General features: G+C 42.5%; 1 long non-coding RNA gene across 1 annotated transcript; it reads left to right on the top strand.

Moving 5' to 3' along the window:
* The first annotated feature begins 8,810 nt into the window (after positions 1-8,810).
* Positions 8,811-9,957, top strand: LOC126992257 (uncharacterized). The gene is made up of 3 exons (XR_007746391.1): positions 8,811-8,949; positions 9,290-9,428; positions 9,671-9,957. It is a non-coding gene; the product is annotated as an uncharacterized LOC126992257 (long non-coding RNA).
* The last annotated feature ends 770 nt before the right edge of the window (positions 9,958-10,727 follow it).

Raw genomic sequence — 10,727 nt, 5'->3', positions numbered from 1 at the left:
GCGAGATTTATCATTCCATTTACCAGATCTCTGTCTGGTAAGTTTCACGGTATCTCCGCCCACCCGGTAAATCTGCATTCATTCCTCCACACTCCTCGCGAAGCCACTCACGCCATTCACCTCAGCAGCCCCAGCTTCCCCACGCCCACGCTCATTGCTTGGCTGCACCAGTGAGGCATGATGATAATGGCCCCCTAGCCAATTTTGGTTGCGAGGGATGAGTATGGGCAAACATTAGAATAATACCCAATCTTGTGATAGCGAGGCACGCTATTGACATTAGCGACGGAAAACTAGGAAGGTAACACAAAAAATGTTCAGAATATAGGCTACATAAGCGAGCATATTTTTGTTTCAAGGATAAATATACAAGTAACGTGTAATTGAGGGACTGAAACGCTGATTATTTGTTTTAACCCGGCAGCGTCGGTGGCCCCATTTTGGGGCTCCCGCAAGTCGGTCCGCTGAAACGGCTGACCCAGTTTTGTGTTCGGCTCAAAACGCCTAATTCGAGCTAATTGTAAGCGGTAGGAGAGAGCAACCCACCATGCATGAACTGGGTCATTGTGGTGGGTGATTGATCTTGAGGTAGGCTTATTTGTCAAAGGAGGTGCTGTAAGGTCATGGCAGACTGAATTAGCTATCCATACAGTAATCACTTTTCAAATTCTCTAAAGTAGACAACAAGCGACTCTCGGCTAGATGCCACGTGTCACGAGACTGTTTATTTTGTAACAAACACCACCCAAAAAGAATGGAGTTTGAGTATAAGTAAATATTTTTAACGGCTCTATGGTTATGGTAGGAGTACTCTGATATAGGTTCCATGCTCTTTTCTCAGTCCCAAAATGCAGTGTAATGTTGCCGTTTCTCGGCCACTTCTCGGCTTTCCCATAGCCGAAGCCCACGGGTTAAGGCAGTATTTACGCCTGTGCAATACACATGTCTTAATTTTGAAATTTGTTTATAAGTAAACAAACGACACGTGAAAGCCGAAATACAGCATCAAAGGTCGCACGTGATTGGGTATCCATCCCAACCAATCGTTGCTAGGGTGCGAGTTACCGGAGCGTTACCATACCGTTGATGAATCCCGTGTTTGAAAGATGCCGCAGCTCTGGTAGCGCTCCGGTAAATGTGAGAGATACCGGAGGCGTGGCTGGTAAGATTGATGAATCCAGCCACTGGTCTTTCATCTCCAGTGTTCATGGTGTCGAACAACATCTTGAAGTTCTCACGCCTCAGAATACTTTTTTTGAACCACTTGGGAACTTCTAACAACATAAAGCCTAGGTTTGATGGGAGTTTTTCGAACCCTTTCTGGATACACAAAGCTAAGCTGTGGCACGTGCACTGCATTTTGATACAGTGAGGTGCATAAATTTTAATCCTTGACCACAGAGAGTGAGTTTCTCCTGTCATATTACTGGCCCCGTCACTTGAAAATCCAATACACTTTTCAATGGCAATGCTATTTTTAATCAGGAGAGCCCTAGTAGCTTCAAACAGTGCTTCACCAGTAGCCTCAGTCATAGGTACAAGCTCTAGGAAAGCCGTTACCACTTGGCAAATGTTATCATCATAAAATCTAACACATACACCCAATTTTTTTCCCACTGGATACATCTGTCGCTTCGTCGACCAACAGACAATAGTACTTCGCATCATTCACTCTCTTCCGCAGATCCTTCTCAAGGGAAGGAGAGATAACATTAATAATTAACATAGAACACTTTGTGCAATGTAATCTCAGGTTTTCTAGGTTACTTCCAGCACCATTTATCATGATTATTTCACTGAAATGGTTGATGCTTGCAACTGAACAATGACAGCTTACAACAGCAGCCAGCTCAAGTTCTGCTTTCTTAAGTTCCTCGCTATGTCATTGCTGCTTCCGTAGGCCGCTAGTCTGAAACACATTGGCCTTTGTTGAACTCACAGCAGATACGCGTTGCTGATGTTCGTTTGAATTACCATGGGCTGTAAGTGTGGCCTTCCTAGGTTGAAGATTCCTAACACACACTTTACAAAAAAGCTTGCTGTGAACCATCTTTAGCTCTTGTGACCCATGCATATTCTTTCTCCCACTCAGTATGATATGATCTTCCAGAATCGTAGCTTCCTTTCCACTTGGACATTTTGATACATAAACATAAAAAAAAAAATCCTTCGCCAATATTACTTGTTACACGCTGTCCAGTGTGATAATGACTACGTATCTAGTACACATCTACACGCCCCGCGGAACTATGCTGAACTGAACCATAGCATCGGGCCGCATTCTGGCGGCCGGGCCCGGGCGGCGGCACCCTGTCATATACCTGAACATTACGCGTACATGTCTATGACAGGGTGGCAGAGACACCCCCTCCTGTCTGATTCATGTCCCATCCTGCATAAATGTCAGGGCTGGAAACCGTTTGTAGAAATTAAATGTCACACTAATGTACCTTCTTATTACCAGATTTAGACATGCTCATTACCAGAATGCCAAATGACTTATACTCATTACCAAACATACAGGAACAGATTGCAACAAATATTTGCCCGACAGTCCATTCGTTGCTTCTTTTCATCTGTGCAATAAAAAAAAGAATGTTAAGGTGTTAGTGAAAAAAAAGGCTTAGGAAACACTTTTATTACGCTCTGTCTGTCTGTCTGTCTGTCTAGACAGTCTCTCTCTCTCTCTCTCTCTCTCTCTCTCTCTCTCTCTCTCACACACACACACACACACACACACACACCTTAAGACTAAATATTGTCCATAGTCCTCTGCTAGCTACCTTTAACGTCTCTAATTCTACTAAATGCAACACACATTACTGATTAATCCGACAAGTAAAATAAGGTTCTCAGTATCTGGTCACATTACTGGTCCATTGTCTGACTTATGCTACGCATTTAATACCCTCTCTCTCTCTCTCTCTCTCTCTCTCTCTCTCTCTCTCTCTCTCTCTCTCTCTCCAACACACACACACACACACACACACACAGACACACACACGCATAGACATGACTAGATTATTGTAGAAATCTTCTGACCTCAGGTCTTTCCAAACATTTTTAGCATGAGCAATAAGGTTTTCCTTATTCCTGGGCACATTGCAGTCCCATTTTTTTACCATCTTTGCCCAAAGATGTTCTATAGGCATCAGATCAAGGGACTTTGGCGGCCAGGGAAGTCTAATTACTTCAGGGTGTTCCCTGAACCATTCCTTCACCGCCTGGGAACTGTGTGTTGGGGCATTGTCCATGGCAATGTAAATCGGTTGTGGTGGAGGTATCAACATTGCCCGGACAGTTGGTAGCATGACAATGTCGAGGATCTCTACATACTGACGTGAAGTGAGGTGCTCCTCGGTTTTTGTCAGCTCCCCAGGGCCCGGATCCACAAAGGATTAGTTCGTAGTTTTGGACCCTTAGTGCGTAGTTTTGAGAACATCGAGATTCACAAAGCTCGCGCTGCATAACTACCAACTAATCGATGTCGTCACGGGTTACCGCGCGGATCTACAAACGTTTACCACGCTCTGTGTGACGCTAAATTTGTTGTTAAATAACTACTGCCTCGGAGCTGACGGTAACGCTAACAGTATTATCATATTATCATATTACAAATTCCCCCAGGGAGGACTCCCCTTCTGGCTGCCGACCCGAGAGGTGTCTTGATAACTCCTCGAACCTCTTTCTTCTCAATTTCTGCAACATTCGCGGTCTTCGCTCTAATTTTCATTATGTGGAACATCATCTCTCCTCCTCTAAACCTCACCTTCTCTTCCTTACCGAAACACAGGTTTCTGAGGCTACTGGCAGCAATCTCTACTCTGTTCCCTCCTACTATCTCTTTCCTAAATTTCAATCCAAAGCTGGATGTTGCGCCTACGTGCGCAACGACATCACTTGCTCTCGTGCCCACAACCTTGACTCTTCTGAATTTTCTACCATCTGGCTAAGACTTCATTGTCATTCTATTACTAAATACATCTGTGCTGTTTATCTCTCACCTAACTCTACCAACTATGTAAAATTCTTTGACTATTTGAATTCTAAAGTGGAGCACATCTTAACCCACACTCCCTTCGCTGAAATCTCCATCCTAGGAGATTTCAATGTTCACCACCAGCTTTGGCTTTCATCCTCTTTCACTGACCATCCTGGTGAACAAGCCTACAACTTTGCTATCCTCAACGACCTAGAGCAGTTGGTCCAGCACCCTACACGTATTCCCGACCGTCTTGGAGACCGGCCCAACATTCTAGACCTCTTCCTCACCTCAAACCCTTCTGCTTATTCTGTCAAACTGTTCTCTCCGTTGGGCTCCTCCGATCACAATCTTATTTCTGCATCCTGTCCTATCGCTCCTGTACACCCTCTTGACCCACCGAAGAGGCGATGCTTCTGGCATTTTGCTTCAGCTCGGTGGGACGACCTGAGGATGTACTTTTCCGATTTCCCGTGGAATGATTATTGCTCCCAGGATAGAGACCCGTCTGTGTGTGCTCCGCGCATCACAGAGGTGATTGTCTCTGGAATGGAGGCATACATTCCTCGTTCTTTCTCTACTCCTCACGCTAAAAAGCCTTGGTTAATCACGCTTGTTCTCGTGCTGTCAATGATAGAGGCAGCTCACAAAAGGTACCAGAGCCTTCAAACTAATGCTAATTATGAACTTTACATTTCTGCCCGAAATCGTGCCAAATCTATTCTCAGACTAACCAAAAATTCTTTCATTAATAGAAAATGCCAAAACCTTGCTTTCTCTAACTCTTCCCGTGACTTCTGGCATCTAGCCAAAAACATCTCTTCCAACTTCACTTCTTCATCTTTACCTCAAATCATCAGTCCTGACGGCAACACTGCCGTCTCATCTATCTCTAAGGCTGAACTCTTCTCTCAAACTTTTTCTAAAAACTCCACTCCAGACGATTCTGGGCATATTCCTCTTACTCATCCCCCCTCTGACTCCTTTATGCCTGTTATAAAGATTCTTCAAAATGATGTTTTCTATGCCCTCTCTGGCCTCAGAAGGCTTATGGACCTGATGGAGTGCCTCCTATTGTCCTTAAAAACTGTGCCTCCGTGCTGTCACCCTGCCTGGTCAAACTCTTTCGCCTCTGCCTGTCAACATCTACCTTTCCTTCTTGTTGGAAGTATGCCTTCATACAGCCTGTGCCTAAGAAGGGTGACCGCTCCAATCCCTCAAACTACCGTCCTATTGCTTTACTTTCTTGTCTATCTAAAGCTTTTGAATCAATCCTTAACCGGAAGATTCAAAAGCACCTTTCCACTTCTGACCTTCTATCTGATCGACAGTATGAGTTCCGCAAGGGGCGTTCTACTGGTGATCTCCTAGCCTTCTTAACTGACTCTTGGTCATCCTCTCTTAGCCGTTTCGGTGAAACTTTTGCTATTGCGCTGGACATATCAAAAGCTTTTGATAGGGTCTGGCACAAATCTTTGCTTTCCAAACTACCCTCCTACGGTTTATATCCTTCTCTCTGTACCTTTATCTCCAGTTTCCTTTCTGACCGTTCTATTTCTGCCGTGGTAGACGGTCACTGTTCTTACCCTAAATCTATTAGTAGTGGTGTCCCACAGGGTTCTGTCCTATCTCCCACTCTTTTTCTGTTGTTCATTGATGATGATCTTTCCAAAACGAACTGTCCTATCCATTCCTACGCCGATGATTCCACTCTGCATTACTCAACTTCTTTTAATAGAAGACCCACCCTACAGGAACTTAACGCCTTAAGGCTGGAGGCTGCAGAACGCTTAGCCTCAGACCTTACTATTATTTCCGATTGGGGCAAGAGAAACCTGGTGTCCTTCAACGCCTCAAAAACACAGTTTCTCCACTTATCCACTCGACACAATCTTCCAAACAACTATCCCCTATTCTTTGACAACACCCAGCTATTACCTTCCTCAACACTAAACATCCTCGATCTATCCTTAACTCAATATCTCAACTGGAAACTTCATATCTCTTCTCTTACTAAATCAGCTTCCTCGAGGCTGGGCGTTCTGTACCGTCTCCGCCAGTTCTTCTCCCCTGCACAGAAGCTGTCCATATACAGGGGCCTTGTCCGCCCTCGTATGGAGTATGGATCTCATGTGTGGGGGGCTCCACTCACACAGCTTTTCTGGACAGAGTGGAGGCTAAGGCTCTTCGTCTCATCAGCCTCATACTGATAGTCTTCTACCTCTTAAATTCCGCCGCCATGTTGCCTCTCTTTCTATCTTCTATCGATATTTCCACGCTGACTGCTCTTCTGAACTTGCTAACTGCATGCCTCCCCCCCTCCCGCGGCCCCGCTGCACTCGACTTTCTACTCATGCTCATCCCTATACTGTCCAAACCCCTTATGCAAGAGTTAACCAGCATTTTCACTCTTTCATCCCTCACGCTGGTAAACTCTGGAACAATCTTCCTTCATCTGTATTTCCTCCTGCCTACGACTTGAACTCTTTCAAGAGGAGGGTATCAGGACATCTCTCCTTCCATATTTGATCTTGTTTTCGGCCACCTCTTTTGTTTCTTTGTTAGGAGCAGCGAGTAGCGGGCTTTTTTTTTATTATTGTTTTATTTTTTTGTGCGCCCTTGAGCTGCCTCCTTTGTTGTAAAAAAAATATATATATATTTACATATAAATGCTTTATATCTCACTATTTCAACTTGAAATATACCTTTGAGAGTAGAGAAAAGCTATTCCTTTGGGATTTACACCCTTTAAAACAGTAAACAGCACCTCGCCGATCCACCGCCAGCTACTCCTTCCCGCTGCCCCGCCGCTACACGATGGAGTTCATCTACGCCGCCTTGCATGATCGTGCCCTGAGGAGAGAAAGGCGATTTCGCGATCGCCTTGACCCTCTCTCCTTAAGTGACAGGGAGCTCGTCAGCCACTACCGGCTCCCCCCCGCATTATTTGATTGAGCTCATCCAGGAGGTTGAGCCTGCCCTAAGGAGGAGGACAAGGAGGTCACATGCAATACCGCCACACACACAAGTTTTGGTGACCTTAAGACTGTTAGCCAGCGGTTCCTTTCAGCACGTCATAGGCGACGTATGCGGTAAGTTCATTCTCATTAGTCCTTTTTAATACTCGGGTTATCACTCTGCAGGCCACCCAAACTCCAACCATTTTACTCTTTTCAAAGTGATTCCTTCACTATTACCATTCTAAGTTAACAGGAACCATGTATAGGATGTGGGAAACAGCAGTAGATTTGGTTAAATTTAGTGGTTAGAGTTAACCTAACCAAATAAAAGCTATAACCCAAGTGGTCTGCAGCTCAGCCAAAAATGTAATAAATGGCTTCAAATGCTTATTCCCCTCCCTGGTTTAAAAAATAAAATAAAATACGAAGTTATTATCGCGAGTGAGTGACATGTGGAAGAAAACAATACAAAGTGTGCTGTGTGTGTGCACAAAGTACTTGATAAAGCATAAAAATGCAGCACAGTGATATGGGTGTACTTCTGGAATAAATACCATTCACTGAACAATCTTTACTTAATTATTCATAATTTTCATAATGATTGAATAAATGTACTTAGAATTTAATTCACTATATATATATATATATATATATATATATATATATATATATATATATATATATATATATATATATATATATATATATATATATATATATTTTTTTTTTTTTTTCTTCTTCTTCTTTCTTTCTTTCCACTAAATCAGTGAGGTGCAGCTGATTTATCTTAATTGAAGAAGAGATTTTATTACAATAAGTTTGCAAATTTTACTTGTAAGGGTAAAGGTGATGAGGAAATCCCCAAAATACAATGCTTCAAACAATTAAAAATTAATGCATTTCAGGACTTGCACAGGGCAGTGACAGCCGTGTAGTCCAGGACGTGACAGCTGTGTTGAGTGACATAGCTCGACAAGAGATAAAAAATGACCTCCACGATGCATGCATTGATGGAATCGGCAACAGCTTTTGCAAGAGTTCGGAGTTTCCCTCGGGTTATTGGTGCCATTGATTGTAAGATTCAAAATTACTAGGGACTGACGAATGAGCACATATGATATTGGTCTCAGTAAAAGTACATGAATAGATTTACAATCTGCCTATCGCTAAATAATATTTATTTGCATAATGTTTATCAACAGGTACTCATATTTCCATTAAGGCACCCCATGAAAATGAGGCTGCCTACGTGAACAGGAAGAGGTACCACTCTTTCGACATCCAAGTTGTGTGTGATGCTGCTGGTATGATCATCAGCTATTGTGTCATTTCCAGGTAAGTGTTCCTTATTGATGATATCATTTATTGTTAGGCATGTTAATAGTTAAATCACAAACATCCCTTACCTGCTACAGCATTTCTAAAGTTTGATTTTTAGCAAGAATAATTGCAGATTAGCTATTTAGGCAATGGAACTTGAGCATTTGAAGATGCTAAGACTCCACCAGTGTTGGGCACACCAAACATGCTACAGCTTTTCTCTTGAGTCTGGTATTTTTTTCCAGTATTAACATGTCCATGTTTTGGAATCCTTTTTTTTATTCTCCCCTTTTTAGCAGGGTCAAATCACGACTCCTTCATCTGGCACCATTGCGACCTATATGAACGCTTTCGCAGGGGTGAGTTTGGGGACTACCTGCTCATTGGTGCGTATCTGGAGGGATGTTGATGTTCTTGACAAATGTTGCATTACATATGTTACATAAATACCTTTTCAGTAATTACTTAGTGTGTTACAGTAGCTTTCTTAAGTAGTTATTTCACATCCTGAAAATGATATCGCATGACTGTAATCTTTACAGGCGACAGCGGCTATCCATTAGAGCCATTTTTGATGACTCCAGTCCGCAACCCCACAACAGAACCGGAGGAGCGCTACAATAGGGCCCATACACGGACACGTGTCGTTGTGGAGCAAACCTTTGGAATACTAAAGAGCCGGTTCAGGTGACAAACTTCTTTTCCTTATTCCCAATACCTATGCATTCACATATGCTGGCCATCCATTAGAACCCAGTGAGAATTAGATTACTAACATGTTACAGCAATAAAGTGATTGGAAAGGCAAATTTAAAAAATAAATATTTGGTGTGAAAGTGAGCAGACGTGTGTGAATCCCCACGTTACCAACTTGGATTTTTCAGTCACCGCCAAGTGGCCTAAGACTACCCGTATGCCATAGGCGAAGATGTAAAAAAAAAAAAAAAAGACAAGACGGGAGTGCTTGGAAGATTTGTATTTCAATTGTCTTTGACTCAGTAATTTTGACAACTAACACTATTTACAGGTGCCTTCACAAATCTGGGGGTGCCTTGCAGTATGCTCCCATGAAGTGCCTCAACATCATCACCTCATGTTTACTGCTGCACAACCGCTGTGTCCAGCGGGGTATTCCACTTCCCCAGCGGGTACAAATTTATATTTCGGTAAGGTGGAGAGTTAGCTTTCAGACATTCTTTCATATGCTTCCTGTTGGATAAACTTTGTTGAGAACATAGCAACTTTATTTAGTGATAACTTTCAATCATTCAGATTTCTGGCTGCAGCAGTGCAATTGCTATTAATACAGTAGATGTAAAAATGCAACAGTGTATCAGCAGACACATTCAGCAGAGCAAGAGTAATATAGTACTTTGTGAGTACTTTTAAGATCTTATTTCCTCCTTAGCTTGAAGAGGATGAGGAAGAGCAGGATGCTCCTACTGCTGTTCTTGGAGCAGCTGCTGGCCGAGGAGCTGGAAGAGCAGTACGTGAAGCAATAATTGCTAATTTTTTTGGGTGAAATGGTGAGGTGTGTATTTTATCGGTCACTCTTGAGTAAGAGCTCAGTAAGTTTGTCACACATGAGTCCCCTTTTCTGGAATCCATACTGTTTACTTGTTATTAAATTATGCTCTTCTAGAAATCTCGTCTATTGTTTCTTTATCACTTTTTCACATATTTTACATAGTACACTGGTCAATTAAACGGGTATGTAGTTCAGGGGTTCTTCCTTTCTTCCACTTTTGTATATAGGGACCACTTCGGCCCTCCGCCACTCCTTAGGCACTGTACCAGTATTTATCGGTGTGTTGGTGTGTGTGTGTGTGTGTGTGTGTGTGTGTGAGAGAGAGAGAGAGAGAGAGAGAGAGAGAGAGAGAGAGAGAGAGAGAGATGAATGTATTAAAATATTTGCAAGTATTTTCTCTTTTGAGACCTTACTCAAAGTAAGTTAAACATGTGACAATGTTCTGTATTTTAGACTAATTAAAATGTACATAGTGTACAAGTCTCTGTGATTTTTCCTTGTGTGCTTGTGTTTCGGGCCCTGTGAGCATGTTAATGCAGTTTGTCTTCTGGTCACCCCCTTAAAAGTTGTTCTGCCAGCCCCTTAACCGTCAGGCCTCACAATTGATCCCTGACACGCAAACCAATATTCAAGGATTAAGAATATTTTAAGTTACGGCAAAAATATATTGAGCAATCCTCACATGTATAAAAAATATTGAATGACAAAAACTATTACACTTAAACCAATAATAATAAACTTATTGTAATATTATAAAAAAATAATTAGAAACTAAGGAACTATAAATGAGATCAAAATACATACTGCAGAATGGGGATATCCAGCAGGAAAGGAATGTCAGTCCCATGAGGTTTAGTTTAACCCGGTAGCAGCGGGGATCATGTTTCTTAATGGTACTTCTAAGCAAGAAAAAAAATTGAGAAAAAAATCATCACTC

Source organism: Eriocheir sinensis, unplaced genomic scaffold (genome assembly GCF_024679095.1).
Source record: "Eriocheir sinensis breed Jianghai 21 unplaced genomic scaffold, ASM2467909v1 Scaffold428, whole genome shotgun sequence".
Classification (NCBI taxonomy): Eukaryota; Metazoa; Arthropoda; class Malacostraca; order Decapoda; family Varunidae; genus Eriocheir; species Eriocheir sinensis.
Note: the sequence above shows the minus strand (reverse complement) of the source record. Positions and strands in the feature narration are given on the sequence as shown.